The sequence below is a fragment of the Schistocerca cancellata genome, unplaced genomic scaffold (genome assembly GCF_023864275.1).
Source record: "Schistocerca cancellata isolate TAMUIC-IGC-003103 unplaced genomic scaffold, iqSchCanc2.1 HiC_scaffold_1102, whole genome shotgun sequence".
Classification (NCBI taxonomy): domain Eukaryota; kingdom Metazoa; phylum Arthropoda; class Insecta; order Orthoptera; family Acrididae; genus Schistocerca; species Schistocerca cancellata.
The window spans coordinates 2775596-2800955 of record NW_026047101.1 but is presented as its reverse complement, the minus strand read 5'-3'; the positions used below and the strand labels follow the sequence as shown (position 1 = coordinate 2800955).

Here is a 25360-nt window from a genome sequence, read left to right as displayed (position 1 = left end):
CTGCCGATTCGTACTGTTTTGTCGTTTTCAAAGTCTTCTTGGCAAACTTGGTTAGCACATTCTCCCTCAAACTGAGTTAATTACTGCATTTTCGTACCATTACAGTAGTTTAAAAGGCTTAAGGAAGCATCTTTGTCACAACAGAAAGGTAGTTTGAAAATTGGGCTGGCGACATAACAAAAAAAAAAAAAAAAACAGGAAGGGAGCCAACAGCACCCGGGTTTCCCAGGCGGTCACCCATCCAAGTACTAGCCGGGCCCGAAGATGCTTAACTTCGGAGATCGGACGAGAACCGGTGTATTCATCATGGTATGGCCGTTGGCGCTCATCTAATGTAGGAGCACGGCAGAATTCGAGTTCGGCTTTTCTCCCAACACACATAATGTTAGTTTTCGGCCGCAATTGACGAAAGCGCTTCCTTCCGGAACCGCCAGTTCTTCGAGAACGGCGCGGGGAGGGTCGCCCGGCGTCCCAGCAGAGTGACGGCCGAATTGGCGGGCGCACCGCCGCGTGTGTGAGACGCACTGCTGCTCGTTGCACCCCCTGTCATTCGCTGGGCGCGTGCAGCCTTCGACACTAGCGGAGGACGCATCTTGTCCCTGGTGTTCAGCGGAGGGCCTGTGCGGGGTGTGACAGTGTCGTGCTGGAGGGCGCCACTGGTAGCGATGTGGGCTTCCTCGCCTCGCCTCGCCTCGCCTCACACCAGGTGTCTGCGTAGTTTGCAGTGCATTCGCACCATTCCTATCCCTGTCCCTGTCCCCGTCCCGACTTGTCCCGACTTTGCTCGACTGCCGCTCGCTGCCGCTCGGGTCGTGGTCCATATGACAGCGCAAGCACGACAAACGTCTGCGGGAGGAGACGAGACGAGACGAGACGAGACGACTAAGGAATAAATTCGTGGTTACAAATCAAATTTGGAACTCTACACTCCTACACAACAATAGGCGGTGACGTATTTCAGAAATCACCTGCCGATTCGTACTGTTTTGTCGTTTTCAAAGTCTTCTTGGCAAACTTGGTTAGCACATTCTCCCTCAAACTGAGTTAATTACTGCATTTTCGTACCATTACAGTAGTTTAAAAGGCTTAAGGAAGCATCTTTGTCACAACAGAAAGGTAGTTTGAAAATTGGGCTGGCGACATAACAAAAAAAAAAAAAAAACAGGAAGGGAGCCAACAGCACCCGGGTTTCCCAGGCGGTCACCCATCCAAGTAGTAGCCGGGCCCGAAGATGCTTAACTTCGGAGATCGGACGAGAACCGGTGTATTCATCATGGTATGGCCGTTGGCGCTCATCTAATGTAGGAGCACGGCAGAATTCGAGTTCGGCTTTTCTCCCAACACACATAATGTTAGTTTTCGGCCGCAATTGACGAAAGCGCTTCCTTCCGGAACCGCCAGTTCTTCGAGAACGGCGCGGGGAGGGTCGCCCGGCGTCCCAGCAGAGTGACGGCCGAATTGGCGGGCGCACCGCCGCGTGTGTGAGACGCACTGCTGCTCGTTGCACCCCCTGTCATTCGCTGGGCGCGTGCAGCCTTCGACACTAGCGGAGGACGCATCTTGTCCCTGGTGTTCAGCGGAGGGCCTGTGCGGGGTGTGACAGTGTCGTGCTGGAGGGCGCCACTGGTAGCGATGTGGGCTTCGTCGCCTCGCCTCGCCTCGCCTCACACCAGGTGTCTGCGTAGTTTGCAGTGCATTCGCACCATTCCTATCCCTGTCCCTGTCCCCGTCCCGACTTGTCCCGACTTTGCTCGACTGCCGCTCGCTGCCGCTCGGGTCGTGGTCCATATGACAGCGCAAGCACGACAAACGTCTGCGGGAGGAGACGAGACGAGACGAGACGAGACGACTAAGGAATAAATTCGTGGTTACAAATCAAATTTGGAACTCTACACTCCTACACAACAATAGGCGGTGACGTATTTCAGAAATCACCTGCCGATTCGTACTGTTTTGTCGTTTTCAAAGTCTTCTTGGCAAACTTGGTTAGCACATTCTCCCTCAAACTGAGTTAATTACTGCATTTTCGTACCATTACAGTAGTTTAAAAGGCTTAAGGAAGCATCTTTGTCACAACAGAAAGGTAGTTTGAAAATTGGGCTGGCGACATAACAAAAAAAAAAAAAAAACAGGAAGGGAGCCAACAGCACCCGGGTTTCCCAGGCGGTCACCCATCCAAGTACTAGCCGGGCCCGAAGATGCTTAACTTCGGAGATCGGACGAGAACCGGTGTATTCATCATGGTATGGCCGTTGGCGCTCATCTAATGTAGGAGCACGGCAGAATTCGAGTTCGGCTTTTCTCCCAACACACATAATGTTAGTTTTCGGCCGCAATTGACGAAAGCGCTTCCTTCCGGAACCGCCAGTTCTTCGAGAACGGCGCGGGGAGGGTCGCCCGGCGTCCCAGCAGAGTGACGGCCGAATTGGCGGGCGCACCGCCGCGTGTGTGAGACGCACTGCTGCTCGTTGCACCCCCTGTCATTCGCTGGGCGCGTGCAGCCTTCGACACTAGCGGAGGACGCATCTTGTCCCTGGTGTTCAGCGGAGGGCCTGTGCGGGGTGTGACAGTGTCGTGCTGGAGGGCGCCACTGGTAGCGATGTGGGCTTCCTCGCCTCGCCTCGCCTCGCCTCACACCAGGTGTCTGCGTAGTTTGCAGTGCATTCGCACCATTCCTATCCCTGTCCCTGTCCCCGTCCCGACTTGTCCCGACTTTGCTCGACTGCCGCTCGCTGCCGCTCGGGTCGTGGTCCATATGACAGCGCAAGCACGACAAACGTCTGCGGGAGGAGACGAGACGAGACGAGACGAGACGACTAAGGAATAAATTCGTGGTTACAAATCAAATTTGGAACTCTACACTCCTACACAACAATAGGCGGTGACGTATTTCAGAAATCACCTGCCGATTCGTACTGTTTTGTCGTTTTCAAAGTCTTCTTGGCAAACTTGGTTAGCACATTCTCCCTCAAACTGAGTTAATTACTGCATTTTCGTACCATTACAGTAGTTTAAAAGGCTTAAGGAAGCATCTTTGTCACAACAGAAAGGTAGTTTGAAAATTGGGCTGGCGACATAACAAAAAAAAAAAAAACAGGAAGGGAGCCAACAGCACCCGGGTTTCCCAGGCGGTCACCCATCCAAGTACTAGCCGGGCCCGAAGATGCTTAACTTCGGAGATCGGACGAGAACCGGTGTATTCATCATGGTATGGCCGTTGGCGCTCATCTAATGTAGGAGCACGGCAGAATTCGAGTTCGGCTTTTCTCCCAACACACATAATGTTAGTTTTCGGCCGCAATTGACGAAAGCGCTTCCTTCCGGAACCGCCAGTTCTTCGAGATCGGCGCGGGGAGGGTCGCCCGGCGTCCCAGCAGAGTGACGGCCGAATTGGCGGGCGCACCGCCGCGTGTGTGAGACGCACTGCTGCTCGTTGCACCCCCTGTCATTCGCTGGGCGCGTGCAGCCTTCGACACTAGCGGAGGACGCATCTTGTCCCTGGTGTTCAGCGGAGGGCCTGTGCGGGGTGACAGTGTCGTGCTGGAGGGCGCCACTGGTAGCGATGTGGGCTTCCTCGCCTCGCCTCGCCTCGCCTCACACCAGGTGTCTGCGTAGTTTGCAGTGCATTCGCACCATTCCTATCCCTGTCCCTGTCCCCGTCCCGACTTGTCCCGACTTTGCTCGACTGCCGCTCGCTGCCGCTCGGGTCGTGGTCCATATGACAGCGCAAGCACGACAAACGTCTGCGGGAGGAGACGAGACGAGACGAGACGAGACGACTAAGGAATAAATTCGTGGTTACAAATCAAATTTGGAACTCTACACTCCTACACAACAATAGGCGGTGACGTATTTCAGAAATCACCTGCCGATTCGTACTGTTTTGTCGTTTTCAAAGTCTTCTTGGCAAACTTGGTTAGCACATTCTCCCTCAAACTGAGTTAATTACTGCATTTTCGTACCATTACAGTAGTTTAAAAGGCTTAAGGAAGCATCTTTGTCACAACAGAAAGGTAGTTTGCAAATTGGGCTGGCGACATAACAAAAAAAAAAAAAAACAGGAAGGGAGCCAACAGCACCCGGGTTTCCCAGGCGGTCACCCATCCAAGTACTAGCCGGGCCCGAAGATGCTTAACTTCGGAGATCGGACGAGAACCGGTGTATTCATCATGGTATGGCCGTTGGCGCTCATCTAATGTAGGAGCACGGCAGAATTCGAGTTCGGCTTTTCTCCCAACACACATAATGTTAGTTTTCGGCCGCAATTGACGAAAGCGCTTCCTTCCGGAACCGCCAGTTCTTCGAGATCGGCGCGGGGAGGGTCGCCCGGCGTCCCAGCAGAGTGACGGCCGAATTGGCGGGCGCACCGCCGCGTGTGTGAGACGCACTGCTGCTCGTTGCACCCCCTGTCATTCGCTGGGCGCGTGCAGCCTTCGACACTAGCGGAGGACGCATCTTGTCCCTGGTGTTCAGCGGAGGGCCTGTGCGGGGTGACAGTGTCGTGCTGGAGGGCGCCACTGGTAGCGATGTGGGCTTCCTCGCCTCGCCTCGCCTCGCCTCACACCAGGTGTCTGCGTAGTTTGCAGTGCATTCGCACCATTCCTATCCCTGTCCCTGTCCCCGTCCCGACTTGTCCCGACTTTGCTCGACTGCCGCTCGCTGCCGCTCGGGTCGTGGTCCATATGACAGCGCAAGCACGACAAACGTCTGCGGGAGGAGACGAGACGAGACGAGACGAGACGACTAAGGAATAAATTCGTGGTTACAAATCAAATTTGGAACTCTACACTCCTACACAACAATAGGCGGTGACGTATTTCAGAAATCACCTGCCGATTCGTACTGTTTTGTCGTTTTCAAAGTCTTCTTGGCAAACTTGGTTAGCACATTCTCCCTCAAACTGAGTTAATTACTGCATTTTCGTACCATTACAGTAGTTTAAAAGGCTTAAGGAAGCATCTTTGTCACAACAGAAAGGTAGTTTGAAAATTGGGCTGGCGACATAACAAAAAAAAAAAAAACAGGAAGGGAGCCAACAGCACCCGGGTTTCCCAGGCGGTCACCCATCCAAGTACTAGCCGGGCCCGAAGATGCTTAACTTCGGAGATCGGACGAGAACCGGTGTATTCATCATGGTATGGCCGTTGGCGCTCATCTAATGTAGGAGCACGGCAGAATTCGAGTTCGGCTTTTCTCCCAACACACATAATGTTAGTTTTCGGCCGCAATTGACGAAAGCGCTTCCTTCCGGAACCGCCAGTTCTTCGAGATCGGCGCGGGGAGGGTCGCCCGGCGTCCCAGCAGAGTGACGGCCGAATTGGCGGGCGCACCGCCGCGTGTGTGAGACGCACTGCTGCTCGTTGCACCCCCTGTCATTCGCTGGGCGCGTGCAGCCTTCGACACTAGCGGAGGACGCATCTTGTCCCTGGTGTTCAGCGGAGGGCCTGTGCGGGGTGACAGTGTCGTGCTGGAGGGCGCCACTGGTAGCGATGTGGGCTTCCTCGCCTCGCCTCGCCTCGCCTCACACCAGGTGTCTGCGTAGTTTGCAGTGCATTCGCACCATTCCTATCCCTGTCCCTGTCCCCGTCCCGACTTGTCCCGACTTTGCTCGACTGCCGCTCGCTGCCGCTCGGGTCGTGGTCCATATGACAGCGCAAGCACGACAAACGTCTGCGGGAGGAGACGAGACGAGACGAGACGAGACGACTAAGGAATAAATTCGTGGTTACAAATCAAATTTGGAACTCTACACTCCTACACAACAATAGGCGGTGACGTATTTCAGAAATCACCTGCCGATTCGTACTGTTTTGTCGTTTTCAAAGTCTTCTTGGCAAACTTGGTTAGCACATTCTCCCTCAAACTGAGTTAATTACTGCATTTTCGTACCATTACAGTAGTTTAAAAGGCTTAAGGAAGCATCTTTGTCACAACAGAAAGGTAGTTTGAAAATTGGGCTGGCGACATAACAAAAAAAAAAAGAAACAGAAAGGGAGCCAACAGCACCCGGGTTTCCCAGGCGGTCACCCATCCAAGTACTAGCCGGGCCCGAAGATGCTTAACTTCGGAGATCGGACGAGAACCGGTGTATTCATCATGGTATGGCCGTTGGCGCTCATCTAATGTAGGAGCACGGCAGAATTCGAGTTCGGCTTTTCTCCCAACACACATAATGTTAGTTTTCGGCCGCAATTGACGAAAGCGCTTCCTTCCGGAACCGCCAGTTCTTCGAGATCGGCGCGGGGAGGGTCGCCCGGCGTCCCAGCAGAGTGACGGCCGAATTGGCGGGCGCACCGCCGCGTGTGTGAGACGCACTGCTGCTCGTTGCACCCCCTGTCATTCGCTGGGCGCGTGCAGCCTTCGACACTAGCGGAGGACGCATCTTGTCCCTGGTGTTCAGCGGAGGGCCTGTGCGGGGTGACAGTGTCGTGCTGGAGGGCGCCACTGGTAGCGATGTGGGCTTCCTCGCCTCGCCTCGCCTCGCCTCACACCAGGTGTCTGCGTAGTTTGCAGTGCATTCGCACCATTCCTATCCCTGTCCCTGTCCCCGTCCCGACTTGTCCCGACTTGTCCCGACTTTGCTCGACTGCCGCTCGCTGCCGCTCGGGTCGTGGTCCATATGACAGCGCAAGCACGACAAACGTCTGCGGGAGGAGACGAGACGAGACGAGACGAGACGACTAAGGAATAAATTCGTGGTTACAAATCAAATTTGGAACTCTACACTCCTACACAACAATAGGCGGTGACGTATTTCAGAAATCACCTGCCGATTCGTACTGTTTTGTCGTTTTCAAAGTCTTCTTGGCAAACTTGGTTAGCACATTCTCCCTCAAACTGAGTTAATTACTGCATTTTCGTACCATTACAGTAGTTTAAAAGGCTTAAGGAAGCATCTTTGTCACAACAGAAAGGTAGTTTGAAAATTGGGCTGGCGACATAACAAAAAAAAAAAAAAAAACAGGAAGGGAGCCAACAGCACCCGGGTTTCCCAGGCGGTCACCCATCCAAGTACTAGCCGGGCCCGAAGATGCTTAACTTCGGAGATCGGACGAGAACCGGTGTATTCATCATGGTATGGCCGTTGGCGCTCATCTAATGTAGGAGCACGGCAGAATTCGAGTTCGGCTTTTCTCCCAACACACATAATGTTAGTTTTCGGCCGCAATTGACGAAAGCGCTTCCTTCCGGAACCGCCAGTTCTTCGAGAACGGCGCGGGGAGGGTCGCCCGGCGTCCCAGCAGAGTGACGGCCGAATTGGCGGGCGCACCGCCGCGTGTGTGAGACGCACTGCTGCTCGTTGCACCCCCTGTCATTCGCTGGGCGCGTGCAGCCTTCGACACTAGCGGAGGACGCATCTTGTCCCTGGTGTTCAGCGGAGGGCCTGTGCGGGGTGTGACAGTGTCGTGCTGGAGGGCGCCACTGGTAGCGATGTGGGCTTCCTCGCCTCGCCTCGCCTCGCCTCACACCAGGTGTCTGCGTAGTTTGCAGTGCATTCGCACCATTCCTATCCCTGTCCCTGTCCCCGTCCCGACTTGTCCCGACTTTGCTCGACTGCCGCTCGCTGCCGCTCGGGTCGTGGTCCATATGACAGCGCAAGCACGACAAACGTCTGCGGGAGGAGACGAGACGAGACGAGACGAGACGACTAAGGAATAAATTCGTGGTTACAAATCAAATTTGGAACTCTACACTCCTACACAACAATAGGCGGTGACGTATTTCAGAAATCACCTGCCGATTCGTACTGTTTTGTCGTTTTCAAAGTCTTCTTGGCAAACTTGGTTAGCACATTCTCCCTCAAACTGAGTTAATTACTGCATTTTCGTACCATTACAGTAGTTTAAAAGGCTTAAGGAAGCATCTTTGTCACAACAGAAAGGTAGTTTGAAAATTGGGCTGGCGACATAACAAAAAAAAAAAGAAACAGAAAGGGAGCCAACAGCACCCGGGTTTCCCAGGCGGTCACCCATCCAAGTACTAGCCGGGCCCGAAGATGCTTAACTTCGGAGATCGGACGAGAACCGGTGTATTCATCATGGTATGGCCGTTGGCGCTCATCTAATGTAGGAGCACGGCAGAATTCGAGTTCGGCTTTTCTCCCAACACACATAATGTTAGTTTTCGGCCGCAATTGACGAAAGCGCTTCCTTCCGGAACCGCCAGTTCTTCGAGATCGGCGCGGGGAGGGTCGCCCGGCGTCCCAGCAGAGTGACGGCCGAATTGGCGGGCGCACCGCCGCGTGTGTGAGACGCACTGCTGCTCGTTGCACCCCCTGTCATTCGCTGGGCGCGTGCAGCCTTCGACACTAGCGGAGGACGCATCTTGTCCCTGGTGTTCAGCGGAGGGCCTGTGCGGGGTGACAGTGTCGTGCTGGAGGGCGCCACTGGTAGCGATGTGGGCTTCCTCGCCTCGCCTCGCCTCGCCTCACACCAGGTGTCTGCGTAGTTTGCAGTGCATTCGCACCATTCCTATCCCTGTCCCTGTCCCCGTCCCGACTTGTCCCGACTTTGCTCGACTGCCGCTCGCTGCCGCTCGGGTCGTGGTCCATATGACAGCGCAAGCACGACAAACGTCTGCGGGAGGAGACGAGACGAGACGAGACGAGACGACTAAGGAATAAATTCGTGGTTACAAATCAAATTTGGAACTCTACACTCCTACACAACAATAGGCGGTGACGTATTTCAGAAATCACCTGCCGATTCGTACTGTTTTGTCGTTTTCAAAGTCTTCTTGGCAAACTTGGTTAGCACATTCTCCCTCAAACTGAGTTAATTACTGCATTTTCGTACCATTACAGTAGTTTAAAAGGCTTAAGGAAGCATCTTTGTCACAACAGAAAGGTAGTTTGAAAATTGGGCTGGCGACATAACAAAAAAAAAAAAAAAACAGGAAGGGAGCCAACAGCACCCGGGTTTCCCAGGCGGTCACCCATCCAAGTACTAGCCGGGCCCGAAGATGCTTAACTTCGGAGATCGGACGAGAACCGGTGTATTCATCATGGTATGGCCGTTGGCGCTCATCTAATGTAGGAGCACGGCAGAATTCGAGTTCGGCTTTTCTCCCAACACACATAATGTTAGTTTTCGGCCGCAATTGACGAAAGCGCTTCCTTCCGGAACCGCCAGTTCTTCGAGATCGGCGCGGGGAGGGTCGCCCGGCGTCCCAGCAGAGTGACGGCCGAATTGGCGGGCGCACCGCCGCGTGTGTGAGACGCACTGCTGCTCGTTGCACCCCCTGTCATTCGCTGGGCGCGTGCAGCCTTCGACACTAGCGGAGGACGCATCTTGTCCCTGGTGTTCAGCGGAGGGCCTGTGCGGGGTGACAGTGTCGTGCTGGAGGGCGCCACTGGTAGCGATGTGGGCTTCCTCGCCTCGCCTCGCCTCGCCTCACACCAGGTGTCTGCGTAGTTTGCAGTGCATTCGCACCATTCCTATCCCTGTCCCTGTCCCCGTCCCGACTTGTCCCGACTTTGCTCGACTGCCGCTCGCTGCCGCTCGGGTCGTGGTCCATATGACAGCGCAAGCACGACAAACGTCTGCGGGAGGAGACGAGACGAGACGAGACGAGACGACTAAGGAATAAATTCGTGGTTACAAATCAAATTTGGAACTCTACACTCCTACACAACAATAGGCGGTGACGTATTTCAGAAATCACCTGCCGATTCGTACTGTTTTGTCGTTTTCAAAGTCTTCTTGGCAAACTTGGTTAGCACATTCTCCCTCAAACTGAGTTAATTACTGCATTTTCGTACCATTACAGTAGTTTAAAAGGCTTAAGGAAGCATCTTTGTCACAACAGAAAGGTAGTTTGAAAATTGGGCTGGCGACATAACAAAAAAAAAAAAAAACAGGAAGGGAGCCAACAGCACCCGGGTTTCCCAGGCGGTCACCCATCCAAGTACTAGCCGGGCCCGAAGATGCTTAACTTCGGAGATCGGACGAGAACCGGTGTATTCATCATGGTATGGCCGTTGGCGCTCATCTAATGTAGGAGCACGGCAGAATTCGAGTTCGGCTTTTCTCCCAACACACATAATGTTAGTTTTCGGCCGCAATTGACGAAAGCGCTTCCTTCCGGAACCGCCAGTTCTTCGAGATCGGCGCGGGGAGGGTCGCCCGGCGTCCCAGCAGAGTGACGGCCGAATTGGCGGGCGCACCGCCGCGTGTGTGAGACGCACTGCTGCTCGTTGCACCCCCTGTCATTCGCTGGGCGCGTGCAGCCTTCGACACTAGCGGAGGACGCATCTTGTCCCTGGTGTTCAGCGGAGGGCCTGTGCGGGGTGACAGTGTCGTGCTGGAGGGCGCCACTGGTAGCGATGTGGGCTTCCTCGCCTCGCCTCGCCTCGCCTCACACCAGGTGTCTGCGTAGTTTGCAGTGCATTCGCACCATTCCTATCCCTGTCCCTGTCCCCGTCCCGACTTGTCCCGACTTTGCTCGACTGCCGCTCGCTGCCGCTCGGGTCGTGGTCCATATGACAGCGCAAGCACGACAAACGTCTGCGGGAGGAGACGAGACGAGACGAGACGAGACGACTAAGGAATAAATTCGTGGTTACAAATCAAATTTGGAACTCTACACTCCTACACAACAATAGGCGGTGACGTATTTCAGAAATCACCTGCCGATTCGTACTGTTTTGTCGTTTTCAAAGTCTTCTTGGCAAACTTGGTTAGCACATTCTCCCTCAAACTGAGTTAATTACTGCATTTTCGTACCATTACAGTAGTTTAAAAGGCTTAAGGAAGCATCTTTGTCACAACAGAAAGGTAGTTTGAAAATTGGGCTGGCGACATAACAAAAAAAAAAAAAAAAACAGGAAGGGAGCCAACAGCACCCGGGTTTCCCAGGCGGTCACCCATCCAAGTACTAGCCGGGCCCGAAGATGCTTAACTTCGGAGATCGGACGAGAACCGGTGTATTCATCATGGTATGGCCGTTGGCGCTCATCTAATGTAGGAGCACGGCAGAATTCGAGTTCGGCTTTTCTCCCAACACACATAATGTTAGTTTTCGGCCGCAATTGACGAAAGCGCTTCCTTCCGGAACCGCCAGTTCTTCGAGAACGGCGCGGGGAGGGTCGCCCGGCGTCCCAGCAGAGTGACGGCCGAATTGGCGGGCGCACCGCCGCGTGTGTGAGACGCACTGCTGCTCGTTGCACCCCCTGTCATTCGCTGGGCGCGTGCAGCCTTCGACTCTAGCGGAGGACGCATCTTGTCCCTGGTGTTCAGCGGAGGGCCTGTGCGGGGTGACAGTGTCGTGCTGGAGGGCGCCACTGGTAGCGATGTGGGCTTCCTCGCCTCGCCTCGCCTCGCCTCACACCAGGTGTCTGCGTAGTTTGCAGTGCATTCGCACCATTCCTATCCCTGTCCCTGTCCCCGTCCCGACTTGTCCCGACTTTGCTCGACTGCCGCTCGCTGCCGCTCGGGTCGTGGTCCATATGACAGCGCAAGCACGACAAACGTCTGCGGGAGGAGACGAGACGAGACGAGACGAGACGACTAAGGAATAAATTCGTGGTTACAAATCAAATTTGGAACTCTACACTCCTACACAACAATAGGCGGTGACGTATTTCAGAAATCACCTGCCGATTCGTACTGTTTTGTCGTTTTCAAAGTCTTCTTGGCAAACTTGGTTAGCACATTCTCCCTCAAACTGAGTTAATTACTGCATTTTCGTACCATTACAGTAGTTTAAAAGGCTTAAGGAAGCATCTTTGTCACAACAGAAAGGTAGTTTGAAAATTGGGCTGGCGACATAACAAAAAAAAAAAAAAAAACAGGAAGGGAGCCAACAGCACCCGGGTTTGCCAGGCGGTCACCCATCCAAGTACTAGCCGGGCCCGAAGATGCTTAACTTCGGAGATCGGACGAGAACCGGTGTATTCATCATGGTATGGCCGTTGGCGCTCATCTAATGTAGGAGCACGGCAGAATTCGAGTTCGGCTTTTCTCCCAACACACATAATGTTAGTTTTCGGCCGCAATTGACGAAAGCGCTTCCTTCCGGAACCGCCAGTTCTTCGAGAACGGCGCGGGGAGGGTCGCCCGGCGTCCCAGCAGAGTGACGGCCGAATTGGCGGGCGCACCGCCGCGTGTGTGAGACGCACTGCTGCTCGTTGCACCCCCTGTCATTCGCTGGGCGCGTGCAGCCTTCGACACTAGCGGAGGACGCATCTTGTCCCTGGTGTTCAGCGGAGGGCCTGTGCGGGGTGTGACAGTGTCGTGCTGGAGGGCGCCACTGGTAGCGATGTGGGCTTCCTCGCCTCGCCTCGCCTCGCCTCACACCAGGTGTCTGCGTAGTTTGCAGTGCATTCGCACCATTCCTATCCCTGTCCCTGTCCCCGTCCCGACTTGTCCCGACTTTGCTCGACTGCCGCTCGCTGCCGCTCGGGTCGTGGTCCATATGACAGCGCAAGCACGACAAACGTCTGCGGGAGGAGACGAGACGAGACGAGACGAGACGACTAAGGAATAAATTCGTGGTTACAAATCAAATTTGGAACTCTACACTCCTACACAACAATAGGCGGTGACGTATTTCAGAAATCACCTGCCGATTCGTACTGTTTTGTCGTTTTCAAAGTCTTCTTGGCAAACTTGGTTAGCACATTCTCCCTCAAACTGAGTTAATTACTGCATTTTCGTACCATTACAGTAGTTTAAAAGGCTTAAGGAAGCATCTTTGTCACAACAGAAAGGTAGTTTGAAAATTGGGCTGGCGACATAACAAAAAAAAAAAAAAACAGGAAGGGAGCCAACAGCACCCGGGTTTCCCAGGCGGTCACCCATCCAAGTACTAGCCGGGCCCGAAGATGCTTAACTTCGGAGATCGGACGAGAACCGGTGTATTCATCATGGTATGGCCGTTGGCGCTCATCTAATGTAGGAGCACGGCAGAATTCGAGTTCGGCTTTTCTCCCAACACACATAATGTTAGTTTTCGGCCGCAATTGACGAAAGCGCTTCCTTCCGGAACCGCCAGTTCTTCGAGATCGGCGCGGGGAGGGTCGCCCGGCGTCCCAGCAGAGTGACGGCCGAATTGGCGGGCGCACCGCCGCGTGTGTGAGACGCACTGCTGCTCGTTGCACCCCCTGTCATTCGCTGGGCGCGTGCAGCCTTCGACACTAGCGGAGGACGCATCTTGTCCCTGGTGTTCAGCGGAGGGCCTGTGCGGGGTGACAGTGTCGTGCTGGAGGGCGCCACTGGTAGCGATGTGGGCTTCCTCGCCTCGCCTCGCCTCGCCTCACACCAGGTGTCTGCGTAGTTTGCAGTGCATTCGCACCATTCCTATCCCTGTCCCTGTCCCCGTCCCGACTTGTCCCGACTTTGCTCGACTGCCGCTCGCTGCCGCTCGGGTCGTGGTCCATATGACAGCGCAAGCACGACAAACGTCTGCGGGAGGAGACGAGACGAGACGAGACGAGACGACTAAGGAATAAATTCGTGGTTACAAATCAAATTTGGAACTCTACACTCCTACACAACAATAGGCGGTGACGTATTTCAGAAATCACCTGCCGATTCGTACTGTTTTGTCGTTTTCAAAGTCTTCTTGGCAAACTTGGTTAGCACATTCTCCCTCAAACTGAGTTAATTACTGCATTTTCGTACCATTACAGTAGTTTAAAAGGCTTAAGGAAGCATCTTTGTCACAACAGAAAGGTAGTTTGAAAATTGGGCTGGCGACATAACAAAAAAAAAAAGAAACAGAAAGGGAGCCAACAGCACCCGGGTTTCCCAGGCGGTCACCCATCCAAGTACTAGCCGGGCCCGAAGATGCTTAACTTCGGAGATCGGACGAGAACCGGTGTATTCATCATGGTATGGCCGTTGGCGCTCATCTAATGTAGGAGCACGGCAGAATTCGAGTTCGGCTTTTCTCCCAACACACATAATGTTAGTTTTCGGCCGCAATTGACGAAAGCGCTTCCTTCCGGAACCGCCAGTTCTTCGAGAACGGCGCGGGGAGGGTCGCCCGGCGTCCCAGCAGAGTGACGGCCGAATTGGCGGGCGCACCGCCGCGTGTGTGAGACGCACTGCTGCTCGTTGCACCCCCTGTCATTCGCTGGGCGCGTGCAGCCTTCGACACTAGCGGAGGACGCATCTTGTCCCTGGTGTTCAGCGGAGGGCCTGTGCGGGGTGACAGTGTCGTGCTGGAGGGCGCCACTGGTAGCGATGTGGGCTTCCTCGCCTCGCCTCGCCTCGCCTCACACCAGGTGTCTGCGTAGTTTGCAGTGCATTCGCACCATTCCTATCCCTGTCCCTGTCCCCGTCCCGACTTGTCCCGACTTTGCTCGACTGCCGCTCGCTGCCGCTCGGGTCGTGGTCCATATGACAGCGCAAGCACGACAAACGTCTGCGGGAGGAGACGAGACGAGACGAGACGAGACGACTAAGGAATAAATTCGTGGTTACAAATCAAATTTGGAACTCTACACTCCTACACAACAATAGGCGGTGACGTATTTCAGAAATCACCTGCCGATTCGTACTGTTTTGTCGTTTTCAAAGTCTTCTTGGCAAACTTGGTTAGCACATTCTCCCTCAAACTGAGTTAATTACTGCATTTTCGTACCATTACAGTAGTTTAAAAGGCTTAAGGAAGCATCTTTGTCACAACAGAAAGGTAGTTTGAAAATTGGGCTGGCGACATAACAAAAAAAAAAAAAAAAACAGGAAGGGAGCCAACAGCACCCGGGTTTGCCAGGCGGTCACCCATCCAAGTACTAGCCGGGCCCGAAGATGCTTAACTTCGGAGATCGGACGAGAACCGGTGTATTCATCATGGTATGGCCGTTGGCGCTCATCTAATGTAGGAGCACGGCAGAATTCGAGTTCGGCTTTTCTCCCAACACACATAATGTTAGTTTTCGGCCGCAATTGACGAAAGCGCTTCCTTCCGGAACCGCCAGTTCTTCGAGAACGGCGCGGGGAGGGTCGCCCGGCGTCCCAGCAGAGTGACGGCCGAATTGGCGGGCGCACCGCCGCGTGTGTGAGACGCACTGCTGCTCGTTGCACCCCCTGTCATTCGCTGGGCGCGTGCAGCCTTCGACACTAGCGGAGGACGCATCTTGTCCCTGGTGTTCAGCGGAGGGCCTGTGCGGGGTGTGACAGTGTCGTGCTGGAGGGCGCCACTGGTAGCGATGTGGGCTTCCTCGCCTCGCCTCGCCTCGCCTCACACCAGGTGTCTGCGTAGTTTGCAGTGCATTCGCACCATTCCTATCCCTGTCCCTGTCCCCGTCCCGACTTGTCCCGACTTTGCTCGACTGCCGCTCGCTGCCGCTCGGGTCGTGGTCCATATGACAGCGCAAGCACGACAAACGTCTGCGGGAGGAGACGAGACGAGACGAGACGAGACGACTAAGGAATAAATTCGTGGTTACAAATCAAATTTGGAACTCTACACTCCTACACAACAATAGGCGGTGACGTATTTCAGAAATCACCTGCCGATTCGTACTGTTTTGTCGTTTTCAAAGTCTTCTTGGCAAACTTGGTTAGCACATTCTCCCTCAAACTGAGTTAATTACTGCATTTTCGTACCATTACAGTAGTTTAAAAGGCTTAAGGAAGCATCTTTGTCACAACAGAAAGGTAGTTTGAAAATTGGGCTGGCGACATAACAAAAAAAAAAAAAAAAAACAGGAAGGGAGCCAACAGCACCCGGGTTTCCCAGGCGGTCACCCATCCAAGTACTAGCCGGGCCCGAAGATGCTTAACTTCGGAGATCGGACGAGAACCGGTGTATTCATCATGGTATGGCCGTTGGCGCTCATCTAATGTAGGAGCACGGCAGAATTCGAGTTCGGCTTTTCTCCCAACACACATAATGTTAGTTTTCGGCCGCAATTGACGAAAGCGCTTCCTTCCGGAACCGCCAGTTCTTCGAGAACGGCGCGGGGAGGGTCGCCCGGCGTCCCAGCAGAGTGACGGCCGAATTGGCGGGCGCACCGCCGCGTGTGTGAGACGCACTGCTGCTCGTTGCACCCCCTGTCATTCGCTGGGCGCGTGCAGCCTTCGACACTAGCGGAGGACGCATCTTGTCCCTGGTGTTCAGCGGAGGGCCTGTGCGGGGTGTGACAGTGTCGTGCTGGAGGGCGCCACTGGTAGCGATGTGGGCTTCCTCGCCTCGCCTCGCCTCGCCTCACACCAGGTGTCTGCGTAGTTTGCAGTGCATTCGCACCATTCCTATCCCTGTCCCTGTCCCCGTCCCGACTTGTCCCGACTTTGCTCGACTACCGCTCGCTACCGCTCGGGTCGTGGTCCATATGACAGCGCAAGCACGACAAACGTCTGCGGGAGGAGACGAGACGAGACGAGACGAGACGACTAAGGAATAAATTCGTGGTTACAAATCAAATTTGGAACTCTACACTCCTACACAACAATAGGCGGTGACGTATTTCAGAAATCACCTGCCGATTCGTACTGTTTTGTCGTTTTCAAAGTCTTCTTGGCAAACTTGGTTAGCACATTCTCCCTCAAACTGAGTTAATTACTGCATTTTCGTACCATTACAGTAGTTTAAAAGGCTTAAGGAAGCATCTTTGTCACAACAGAAAGGTAGTTTGAAAATTGGGCTGGCGACATAACAAAAAAAAAAAAAACAGGAAGGGAGCCAACAGCACCCGGGTTTCCCAGGCGGTCACCCATCCAAGTACTAGCCGGGCCCGAAGATGCTTAACTTCGGAGATCGGACGAGAACCGGTGTATTCATCATGGTATGGCCGTTGGCGCTCATCTAATGTAGGAGCACGGCAGAATTCGAGTTCGGCTTTTCTCCCAACACACATAATGTTAGTTTTCGGCCGCAATTGACGAAAGCGCTTCCTTCCGGAACCGCCAGTTCTTCGAGAACGGCGCGGGGAGGGTCGCCCGGCGTCCCAGCAGAGTGACGGCCGAATTGGCGGGCGCACCGCCGCGTGTGTGAGACGCACTGCTGCTCGTTGCACCCCCTGTCATTCGCTGGGCGCGTGCAGCCTTCGACACTAGCGGAGGACGCATCTTGTCCCTGGTGTTCAGCGGAGGGCCTGTGCGGGGTGACAGTGTCGTGCTGGAGGGCGCCACTGGTAGCGATGTGGGCTTCCTCGCCTCGCCTCGCCTCGCCTCACACCAGGTGTCTGCGTAGTTTGCAGTGCATTCGCACCATTCCTATCCCTGTCCCTGTCCCCGTCCCGACTTGTCCCGACTTTGCTCGACTGCCGCTCGCTGCCGCTCGGGTCGTGGTCCATATGACAGCGCAAGCACGACAAACGTCTGCGGGAGGAGACGAGACGAGACGACTAAGGAATAAATTCGTGGTTACAAATCAAATTTGGAACTCTACACTCCTACACAACAATAGGCGGTGACGTATTTCAGAAATCACCTGCCGATTCGTACTGTTTTGTCGTTTTCAAAGTCTTCTTGGCAAACTTGGTTAGCACATTCTCCCTCAAACTGAGTTAATTACTGCATTTTCGTACCATTACAGTAGTTTAAAAGGCTTAAGGAAGCATCTTTGTCACAACAGAAAGGTAGTTTGAAAATTGGGCTGGCGACATAACAAAAAAAAAAAAAAAAAAACAGGAAGGGAGCCAACAGCACCCGGGTTTCCCAGGCGGTCACCCATCCAAGTACTAGCCGGGCCCGAAGATGCTTAACTTCGGAGATCGGACGAGAACCGGTGTATTCATCATGGTATGGCCGTTGGCGCTCATCTAATGTAGGAGCACGGCAGAATTCGAGTTCGGCTTTTCTCCCAACACACATAATGTTAGTTTTCGGCCGCAATTGACGAAAGCGCTTCCTTCCGGAACCGCCAGTTCTTCGAGAACGGCGCGGGGAGGGTCGCCCGGCGTCCCAGCAGAGTGACGGCCGAATTGGCGGGCGCACCGCCGCGTGTGTGAGACGCACTGCTGCTCGTTGCACCCCCTGTCATTCGCTGGGCGCGTGCAGCCTTCGACACTAGCGGAGGACGCATCTTGTCCCTGGTGTTCAGCGGAGGGCCTGTGCGGGGTGTGACAGTGTCGTGCTGGAGGGCGCCACTGGTAGCGATGTGGGCTTCCTCGCCTCGCCTCGCCTCGCCTCACACCAGGTGTCTGCGTAGTTTGCAGTGCATTCGCACCATTCCTATCCCTGTCCCTGTCCCCGTCCCGACTTGTCCCGACTTTGCTCGACTACCGCTCGCTACCGCTCGGGTCGTGGTCCATATGACAGCGCAAGCACGACAAACGTCTGCGGGAGGAGACGAGACGAGACGAGACGAGACGACTAAGGAATAAATTCGTGGTTACAAATCAAATTTGGAACTCTACACTCCTACACAACAATAGGCGGTGACGTATTTCAGAAATCACCTGCCGATTCGTACTGTTTTGTCGTTTTCAAAGTCTTCTTGGCAAACTTGGTTAGCACATTCTCCCTCAAACTGAGTTAATTACTGCATTTTCGTACCATTACAGTAGTTTAAAAGGCTTAAGGAAGCATCTTTGTCACAACAGAAAGGTAGTTTGAAAATTGGGCTGGCGACATAACAAAAAAAAAAAAAACAGGAAGGGAGCCAACAGCACCCGGGTTTCCCAGGCGGTCACCCATCCAAGTACTAGCCGGGCCCGAAGATGCTTAACTTCGGAGATCGGACGAGAACCGGTGTATTCATCATGGTATGGCCGTTGGCGCTCATCTAATGTAGGAGCACGGCAGAATTCGAGTTCGGCTTTTCTCCCAACACACATAATGTTAGTTTTCGGCCGCAATTGACGAAAGCGCTTCCTTCCGGAACCGCCAGTTCTTCGAGAACGGCGCGGGGAGGGTCGCCCGGCGTCCCAGCAGAGTGACGGCCGAATTGGCGGGCGCACCGCCGCGTGTGTGAGACGCACTGCTGCTCGTTGCACCCCCTGTCATTCGCTGGGCGCGTGCAGCCTTCGACACTAGCGGAGGACGCATCTTGTCCCTGGTGTTCAGCGGAGGGCCTGTGCGGGGTGACAGTGTCGTGCTGGAGGGCGCCACTGGTAGCGATGTGGGCTTCCTCGCCTCGCCTCGCCTCGCCTCACACCAGGTGTCTGCGTAGTTTGCAGTGCATTCGCACCATTCCTATCCCTGTCCCTGTCCCCGTCCCGACTTGTCCCGACTTTGCTCGACTGCCGCTCGCTGCCGCTCGGGTCGTGGTCCATATGACAGCGCAAGCACGACAAACGTCTGCGGGAGGAGACGAGACGAGACGACTAAGGAATAAATTCGTGGTTACAAATCAAATTTGGAACTCTACACTCCTACACAACAATAGGCGGTGACGTATTTCAGAAATCACCTGCCGATTCGTACTGTTTTGTCGTTTTCAAAGTCTTCTTGGCAAACTTGGTTAGCACATTCTCCCTCAAACTGAGTTAATTACTGCATTTTCGTACCATTACAGTAGTTTAAAAGGCTTAAGGAAGCATCTTTGTCACAACAGAAAGGTAGTTTGAAAATTGGGCTGGCGACATAACAAAAAAAAAAAAAAAAAAACAGGAAGGGAGCCAACAGCACCCGGGTTTCCCAGGCGGTCACCCATCCAAGTACTAGCCGGGCCCGAAGATGCTTAACTTCGGAGATCGGACGAGAACCGGTGTATTCATCATGGTATGGCCGTTGGCGCTCATCTAATGTAGGAGCACGGCAGAATTCGAGTTCGGCTTTTCTCCCAACACACATAATGTTAGTTTTCGGCCGCAATTGACGAAAGCGCTTCCTTCCGGAACCGCCAGTTCTTCGAGAACGGCGCGGGGAGGGTCGCCCGGCGTCCCAGCAGAGTGACGGCCGAATTGGCGGGCGCACCGCCGCGTGTGTGAGACGCACTGCTGCTCGTTGCACCCCCTGTCATTCGCTGGGCGCGTGCAGCCTTCGACACTAGCGGAGGACGCATCTTGTCCCTGGTGTTCAGCGGAGGGCCTGTGCGGGGTGTGACAGTGTCGTGCTGGAGGGCGCCACTGGTAGCGATGTGGGCTTCCTCGCCTCGCCTCGCCTCGCCTCACACCAGGTGTCTGCGTAGTTTGCAGTGCATTCGCACCATTCCTATCCCTGTCCCTGTCCCCGTCCCGACTTGTCCCGACTTTGCTCGACTACCGCTCGCTACCGCTCGGGTCGTGGTCCATATGACAGCGCAAGCACGACAAACGTCTGCGGGAGGAGACGAGACGAGACGAGACGAGACGACTAAGGAATAAATTCGTGGTTACAAATCAAATTTGGAACTCTACACTCCTACACAACAATAGGCGGTGACGTATTTCAGAAATCACCTGCCGATTCGTACTGTTTTGTCGTTTTCAAAGTCTTCTTGGCAAACTTGGTTAGCACATTCTCCCTCAAACTGAGTTAATTACTGCATTTTCGTACCATTACAGTAGTTTAAAAGGCTTAAGGAAGCATCTTTGTCACAACAGAAAGGTAGTTTGAAAATTGGGCTGGCGACATAACAAAAAAAAAAAAAACAGGAAGGGAGCCAACAGCACCCGGGTTTCCCAGGCGGTCACCCATCCAAGTACTAGCCGGGCCCGAAGATGCTTAACTTCGGAGATCGGACGAGAACCGGTGTATTCATCATGGTATGGCCGTTGGCGCTCATCTAATGTAGGAGCACGGCAGAATTCGAGTTCGGCTTTTCTCCCAACACACATAATGTTAGTTTTCGGCCGCAATTGACGAAAGCGCTTCCTTCCGGAACCGCCAGTTCTTCGAGAACGGCGCGGGGAGGGTCGCCCGGCGTCCCAGCAGAGTGACGGCCGAATTGGCGGGCGCACCGCCGCGTGTGTGAGACGCACTGCTGCTCGTTGCACCCCCTGTCATTCGCTGGGCGCGTGCAGCCTTCGACACTAGCGGAGGACGCATCTTGTCCCTGGTGTTCAGCGGAGGGCCTGTGCGGGGTGACAGTGTCGTGCTGGAGGGCGCCACTGGTAGCGATGTGGGCTTCCTCGCCTCGCCTCGCCTCGCCTCACACCAGGTGTCTGCGTAGTTTGCAGTGCATTCGCACCATTCCTATCCCTGTCCCTGTCCCCGTCCCGACTTGTCCCGACTTTGCTCGACTGCCGCTCGCTGCCGCTCGGGTCGTGGTCCATATGACAGCGCAAGCACGACAAACGTCTGCGGGAGGAGACGAGACGAGACGACTAAGGAATAAATTCGTGGTTACAAATCAAATTTGGAACTCTACACTCCTACACAACAATAGGCGGTGACGTATTTCAGAAATCACCTGCCGATTCGTACTGTTTTGTCGTTTTCAAAGTCTTCTTGGCAACTTGGTTAGCACATTCTCCCTCAAACTGAGTTATTACTGCATTTTCGTACCATTACAGTAGTTTAAAAGGCTTAAGGAAGCATCTTTGTCACAACAGAAAGGTAGTTTGAAAATTGGGCTGGCGACATAACAAAAAAAAAAAAAAAAAAAACAGGAAGGGAGCCAACAGCACCCGGGTTTCCACAGGCGGTCACCCATCCAAGTACTAGCCGGGCCCGAAGATGCTTAACTTCGGAGATCGGACGAGAACCGGTGTATTCATCATGGTATGGCCGTTGGCGCTCATCTAATGTAGGAGCACGGCAGAATTCGAGTTCGGCTTTTCTCCCAACACACATAATGTTAGTTTTCGGCCGCAAATTGACGAAAGCGCTTCCTTCCGGAACCGCCAGTTCTTCGAGAACGGCGCGGGGAGGGTCGCCCGGCGTCCCAGCAGAGTGACGGCCGAATTGGCGGGCGCACCGCCGCGTGTGTGAGACGCACTGCTGCTCGTTGCACCCCCTGTCATTCGCTGGGCGCGTGCAGCCTTCGACACTAGCGGAGGACGCATCTTGTCCCTGGTGTTCAGCGGAGGGCCTGTGCGGGGGTGTGACAGTGTCGTGCTGGAGGGCGCCACTGTAGCGATGTGGGCTTCCTCGCCTCGCCTCGCCTCGCCTCGCCTCACACCAGGTGTCTGCGTAGTTTGCAGTGCATTCGCACCATTCCTATCCCTGTCCCTGTCCCCGTCCCGACTTGTCCCGACTTTGCTCGACTGCCGCTCGCTGCCGCTCGGGTCGTGGTCCATATGACAGCGCAAGCACGACAAACGTCTGCGGGGAGGAGACGAGACGAGACGAGACGAGACGACTAAGGAATAAATTCGTGGTTACAAATCAAATTTGGAACTCTACACTCCTACACAACAATAGGCGGTGACGTAATTTCAGAAATCACCTGCCGATTCGTACTGTTTTGTCGTTTTCAAAGTCTTCTTGGCAAACTTGGTTAGCACATTCTCCCTCAAACTGAGTTAATTACTGCATTTTCGTACCATTACAGTAGTTTAAAAGGCTTAAGGAAGCATCTTTGTCACAACAGAAAGGTAGTCTTGAAATTGGGCTGGCGACATAACAAAAAAAAAAAAAAAAAACAGGAAGGGAGCCAACAGCACCCGGGTTTCCCAGGCGGTCACCCATCCAAGTACTAGCCGGGCCCGAAGATGCTTAACTTCGGAGATCGGACGAGAACCGGTGTATTCATCATGGTATGGCCGTTGGCGCTCATCTAATGTAGGAGCACGGCAGAATTCGAGTTCGGCTTTTCTCCCAACACACATAATGTTAGTTTTCGGCCGCAATTGACGAAAGCGCTTCCTTCCGGAACCGCCAGTTCTTCGAGAACGGCGCGGGAGGGTCGCCCGGCGTCCCAGCAGAGTGACGGCCCGAATTGGCGGGCGCACCGCCGCGTGTGTGAGACGCACTGCTGCTCGTTGCACCCCTGTCATTCGCTGGGCGCGTGCAGCCTTCGACACTAGCGGAGGACGCATCTTGTCCCTGGTGTTCAGCGGAGGGCCTGTGCGGGGTGTGACAGTGTCGTGCTGGAGGGCGCCACTGGTAGCGATGTGGCTTCCTCGCCTCGCCTCGCCTCGCCTCACACCAGGTGTCTGCGTAGTTTGCAGTGCATTCGCACCATTCCTATCCCTGTCCCTGTCCCCGTCCCGACTTGTCCCGACTTTGCTCGACTGCCGCTCGCTACCGCTCGGGTCGTGGTCCATATGACAGCGCAAGCACGACAAACGTCTGCGGGAGGAGACGAGACGAGACGAGACGAGACGACTAAGGAATAAATTCGTGGTTACAAATCAAATTTGAACTCTACACTCCTACACAACAATAGGCGGTGACGTATTTCAGAAATCACCTGCCGATTCGTACTGTTTTGTCGTTTTCAAAGTCTTCTTGGCAAACTTGGTTAGCACATTCTCCCTCAAACTGAGTTAATTACTGCATTTTCGTACCATTACAGTAGTTTAAAAGGCTTAAGGAAGCATCTTTGTCACAACAGAAAGGTAGTTTGAAAATTGGGCTGGCGACATAACAAAAAAAAAAAAAACAGGAAGGGAGCCAACAGCACCCGGGTTTCCCAGGCGGTCCACCCATCCAAGTACTAGCCGGGCCCGAAGATGCTTAACTTCGGAGATCGGACGAGAACCGGTGTATTCATCATGGTATGGCCGTTGGCGCTCATCTAATGTAGGAGCACGGCAGAATTCGAGTTCGGCTTTTCTCCCAACACACATAATGTTAGTTTTCGGCCGCAATTGACGAAAGCGCTTCCTTCCGGAACCGCCAGTTCTTCGAGAACGGCGCGGGGAGGGGTCGCCCGGCGTCCCAGCAGAGTGACGGCCGAATTGGCGGGGCGCACCGCCGCGTGTGTGAGACGCACTGCTGCTCGTTGCACCCCCTGTCATTCGCTGGGCGCGTGCAGCCTTCGACACTAGCGGAGGACGCATCTTGTCCCTGGTGTTCAGCGGAGGGCCTGTGCGGGGTGACAGTGTCGTGCTGGAGGGCGCCACTGGTAGCGATGTGGGCTTCCTCGCCTCGCCTCGCCTCGCCTCACACCAGGTGTCTGCGTAGTTTGCAGTGCATTCGCACCATTCCTATCCCTGTCCCTGTCCCCGTCCGACTTGTCCCGACTTTGCTCGACTGCCGCTCGCTGCCGCTCGGGTCGTGGTCCATATGACAGCGCAAGCACGACAAACGTCTGCGGGAGGGAGACGAGACGAGACGAGACGAGACGACTAAGGAATAAATTCGTGGTTACAAATCAAATTTGGAACTCTACACTCCTACACAACAATAGGCGGTGACGTATTTCAGAAATCACCTGCCGATTCGTACTGTTTTGTCGTTTTCAAAGTCTTCTTGGCAAACTTGGTTAGCACATTCTCCCTCAAACTGAGTTAATTACTGCATTTTCGTACCATTACAGTAGTTTAAAAGGCTTAAGGAAGCATCTTTGTCACAACAGAAAGGTAGTTTGAAAATTGGGCTGGCGACATAACAAAAAAAAAAAAAAAACAGGAAGGGAGCCAACAGCACCCCGGGTTTCCCAGGCGGTCACCCATCCAAGTACTAGCCGGGCCCGAAGATGCTTAACTTCGGAGATCGGACGAGAACCGGTGTATTCATCATGGTATGGCCGTTGGCGCTCATCTAATGTAGGAGCACGGCAGAATTCGAGTTCGGCTTTTCTCCCAACACACATAATGTTGTTTTCGGCCGCAATTGACGAAAGCGCTTCCTTCCGGAACCGCCAGTTCTTCGAGAACGGCGCGGGGAGGGTCGCCCGGCGTCCCAGCAGAGTGACGGCCGAATTGGCGGGCGCACCGCCGCGTGTGTGAGACGCACTGCTGCTCGTTGCACCCCCTGTCATTCGCTGGGCGCGTGCAGCCTTCGACACTAGCGGAGGACGCATCTTGTCCCTGGTGTTCAGCGGAGGGCCTGTGCGGGGTGTGACAGTGTCGTGCTGGAGGGCGCCACTGGTAGCGATGTGGGCTTCTCGCCTCGCCTCGCCTCGCCTCACACCAGGTGTCTGCGTAGTTTGCAGTGCATTCGCACCATTCCTATCCCTGTCCCTGTCCCCGTCCCGACTTGTCCCGACTTTGCTCGACTGCCGCTCGCTACCGCTCGGGTCGTGGTCCATATGGACAGCGCAAGCACGACAAACGTCTGCGGGAGGAGACGAGACGAGACGAGACGAGACGACTAAGGAATAAATTCGTGGTTACAAATCAAATTTGGAACTCTACACTCCTACACAACAATAGGCGGTGACGTATTTCAGAAATCACCTGCCGATTCGTACTGTTTTGTCGTTTTCAAAGTCTTCTTGGCAACTTGGTTAGCACATTCTCCCTCAAACTGAGTTAATTACTGCATTTTCGTACCATTACAGTAGTTTAAAAGGCTTAAGGAAGCATCTTTGTCACAACAGAAAGGTAGTTTGAAAATTGGGCTGGCGACATAACAAAAAAAAAAAAAACAGGAAGGGAGCCAACAGCACCCGGGTTTCCCAGGCGGTCACCCATCCAAGTACTAGCGGGCCCGAA

General features: G+C 54.2%; 26 non-coding genes across 26 annotated transcripts; all 26 read right to left on the bottom strand.

Moving 5' to 3' along the window:
* Nucleotides 1-204: 204 nt before the first annotated feature.
* Nucleotides 205-323, bottom strand: LOC126156056 (5S ribosomal RNA). The gene has a single exon (XR_007533471.1). It is a non-coding gene; the product is annotated as a 5S ribosomal RNA (ribosomal RNA).
* An 848-nt stretch (nucleotides 324-1171) lies between these two features.
* LOC126156126 (5S ribosomal RNA) lies at nucleotides 1172-1290 on the bottom strand. The gene has a single exon (XR_007533536.1). It is a non-coding gene; the product is annotated as a 5S ribosomal RNA (ribosomal RNA).
* Nucleotides 1291-2138: 848 nt separating this feature from the next.
* On the bottom strand, nucleotides 2139-2257 carry LOC126156055 (5S ribosomal RNA). Its single transcript, XR_007533470.1, has one exon. It is a non-coding gene; the product is annotated as a 5S ribosomal RNA (ribosomal RNA).
* An 846-nt stretch (nucleotides 2258-3103) lies between these two features.
* Nucleotides 3104-3222, bottom strand: LOC126156054 (5S ribosomal RNA). The gene has a single exon (XR_007533469.1). It is a non-coding gene; the product is annotated as a 5S ribosomal RNA (ribosomal RNA).
* An 845-nt stretch (nucleotides 3223-4067) lies between these two features.
* LOC126156053 (5S ribosomal RNA) lies at nucleotides 4068-4186 on the bottom strand. Its single transcript, XR_007533468.1, has one exon. It is a non-coding gene; the product is annotated as a 5S ribosomal RNA (ribosomal RNA).
* Nucleotides 4187-5030: 844 nt separating this feature from the next.
* Nucleotides 5031-5149, bottom strand: LOC126156052 (5S ribosomal RNA). Its single transcript, XR_007533467.1, has one exon. It is a non-coding gene; the product is annotated as a 5S ribosomal RNA (ribosomal RNA).
* Nucleotides 5150-5994: 845 nt separating this feature from the next.
* On the bottom strand, nucleotides 5995-6113 carry LOC126156051 (5S ribosomal RNA). The gene has a single exon (XR_007533466.1). It is a non-coding gene; the product is annotated as a 5S ribosomal RNA (ribosomal RNA).
* An 857-nt stretch (nucleotides 6114-6970) lies between these two features.
* On the bottom strand, nucleotides 6971-7089 carry LOC126156050 (5S ribosomal RNA). The gene has a single exon (XR_007533465.1). It is a non-coding gene; the product is annotated as a 5S ribosomal RNA (ribosomal RNA).
* An 847-nt stretch (nucleotides 7090-7936) lies between these two features.
* LOC126156049 (5S ribosomal RNA) lies at nucleotides 7937-8055 on the bottom strand. Its single transcript, XR_007533464.1, has one exon. It is a non-coding gene; the product is annotated as a 5S ribosomal RNA (ribosomal RNA).
* An 846-nt stretch (nucleotides 8056-8901) lies between these two features.
* On the bottom strand, nucleotides 8902-9020 carry LOC126156048 (5S ribosomal RNA). Its single transcript, XR_007533463.1, has one exon. It is a non-coding gene; the product is annotated as a 5S ribosomal RNA (ribosomal RNA).
* An 845-nt stretch (nucleotides 9021-9865) lies between these two features.
* LOC126156047 (5S ribosomal RNA) lies at nucleotides 9866-9984 on the bottom strand. Its single transcript, XR_007533462.1, has one exon. It is a non-coding gene; the product is annotated as a 5S ribosomal RNA (ribosomal RNA).
* Nucleotides 9985-10831: 847 nt separating this feature from the next.
* On the bottom strand, nucleotides 10832-10950 carry LOC126156045 (5S ribosomal RNA). Its single transcript, XR_007533460.1, has one exon. It is a non-coding gene; the product is annotated as a 5S ribosomal RNA (ribosomal RNA).
* Nucleotides 10951-11797: 847 nt separating this feature from the next.
* On the bottom strand, nucleotides 11798-11916 carry LOC126156150 (5S ribosomal RNA). The gene has a single exon (XR_007533559.1). It is a non-coding gene; the product is annotated as a 5S ribosomal RNA (ribosomal RNA).
* Nucleotides 11917-12763: 847 nt separating this feature from the next.
* On the bottom strand, nucleotides 12764-12882 carry LOC126156044 (5S ribosomal RNA). The gene has a single exon (XR_007533459.1). It is a non-coding gene; the product is annotated as a 5S ribosomal RNA (ribosomal RNA).
* Nucleotides 12883-13727: 845 nt separating this feature from the next.
* LOC126156043 (5S ribosomal RNA) lies at nucleotides 13728-13846 on the bottom strand. The gene has a single exon (XR_007533458.1). It is a non-coding gene; the product is annotated as a 5S ribosomal RNA (ribosomal RNA).
* Nucleotides 13847-14693: 847 nt separating this feature from the next.
* On the bottom strand, nucleotides 14694-14812 carry LOC126156149 (5S ribosomal RNA). Its single transcript, XR_007533558.1, has one exon. It is a non-coding gene; the product is annotated as a 5S ribosomal RNA (ribosomal RNA).
* Nucleotides 14813-15662: 850 nt separating this feature from the next.
* On the bottom strand, nucleotides 15663-15781 carry LOC126156042 (5S ribosomal RNA). The gene has a single exon (XR_007533457.1). It is a non-coding gene; the product is annotated as a 5S ribosomal RNA (ribosomal RNA).
* An 846-nt stretch (nucleotides 15782-16627) lies between these two features.
* Nucleotides 16628-16746, bottom strand: LOC126156040 (5S ribosomal RNA). The gene has a single exon (XR_007533456.1). It is a non-coding gene; the product is annotated as a 5S ribosomal RNA (ribosomal RNA).
* Nucleotides 16747-17585: 839 nt separating this feature from the next.
* On the bottom strand, nucleotides 17586-17704 carry LOC126156039 (5S ribosomal RNA). The gene has a single exon (XR_007533455.1). It is a non-coding gene; the product is annotated as a 5S ribosomal RNA (ribosomal RNA).
* An 846-nt stretch (nucleotides 17705-18550) lies between these two features.
* On the bottom strand, nucleotides 18551-18669 carry LOC126156038 (5S ribosomal RNA). The gene has a single exon (XR_007533454.1). It is a non-coding gene; the product is annotated as a 5S ribosomal RNA (ribosomal RNA).
* An 839-nt stretch (nucleotides 18670-19508) lies between these two features.
* Nucleotides 19509-19627, bottom strand: LOC126156037 (5S ribosomal RNA). The gene has a single exon (XR_007533453.1). It is a non-coding gene; the product is annotated as a 5S ribosomal RNA (ribosomal RNA).
* An 846-nt stretch (nucleotides 19628-20473) lies between these two features.
* LOC126156036 (5S ribosomal RNA) lies at nucleotides 20474-20592 on the bottom strand. Its single transcript, XR_007533452.1, has one exon. It is a non-coding gene; the product is annotated as a 5S ribosomal RNA (ribosomal RNA).
* An 838-nt stretch (nucleotides 20593-21430) lies between these two features.
* LOC126156154 (5S ribosomal RNA) lies at nucleotides 21431-21550 on the bottom strand. Its single transcript, XR_007533562.1, has one exon. It is a non-coding gene; the product is annotated as a 5S ribosomal RNA (ribosomal RNA).
* Nucleotides 21551-22408: 858 nt separating this feature from the next.
* On the bottom strand, nucleotides 22409-22527 carry LOC126156035 (5S ribosomal RNA). The gene has a single exon (XR_007533451.1). It is a non-coding gene; the product is annotated as a 5S ribosomal RNA (ribosomal RNA).
* An 843-nt stretch (nucleotides 22528-23370) lies between these two features.
* On the bottom strand, nucleotides 23371-23490 carry LOC126156156 (5S ribosomal RNA). Its single transcript, XR_007533564.1, has one exon. It is a non-coding gene; the product is annotated as a 5S ribosomal RNA (ribosomal RNA).
* An 848-nt stretch (nucleotides 23491-24338) lies between these two features.
* Nucleotides 24339-24458, bottom strand: LOC126156119 (5S ribosomal RNA). The gene has a single exon (XR_007533530.1). It is a non-coding gene; the product is annotated as a 5S ribosomal RNA (ribosomal RNA).
* Between the last annotated feature and the right edge of the window lie 902 nt (nucleotides 24459-25360).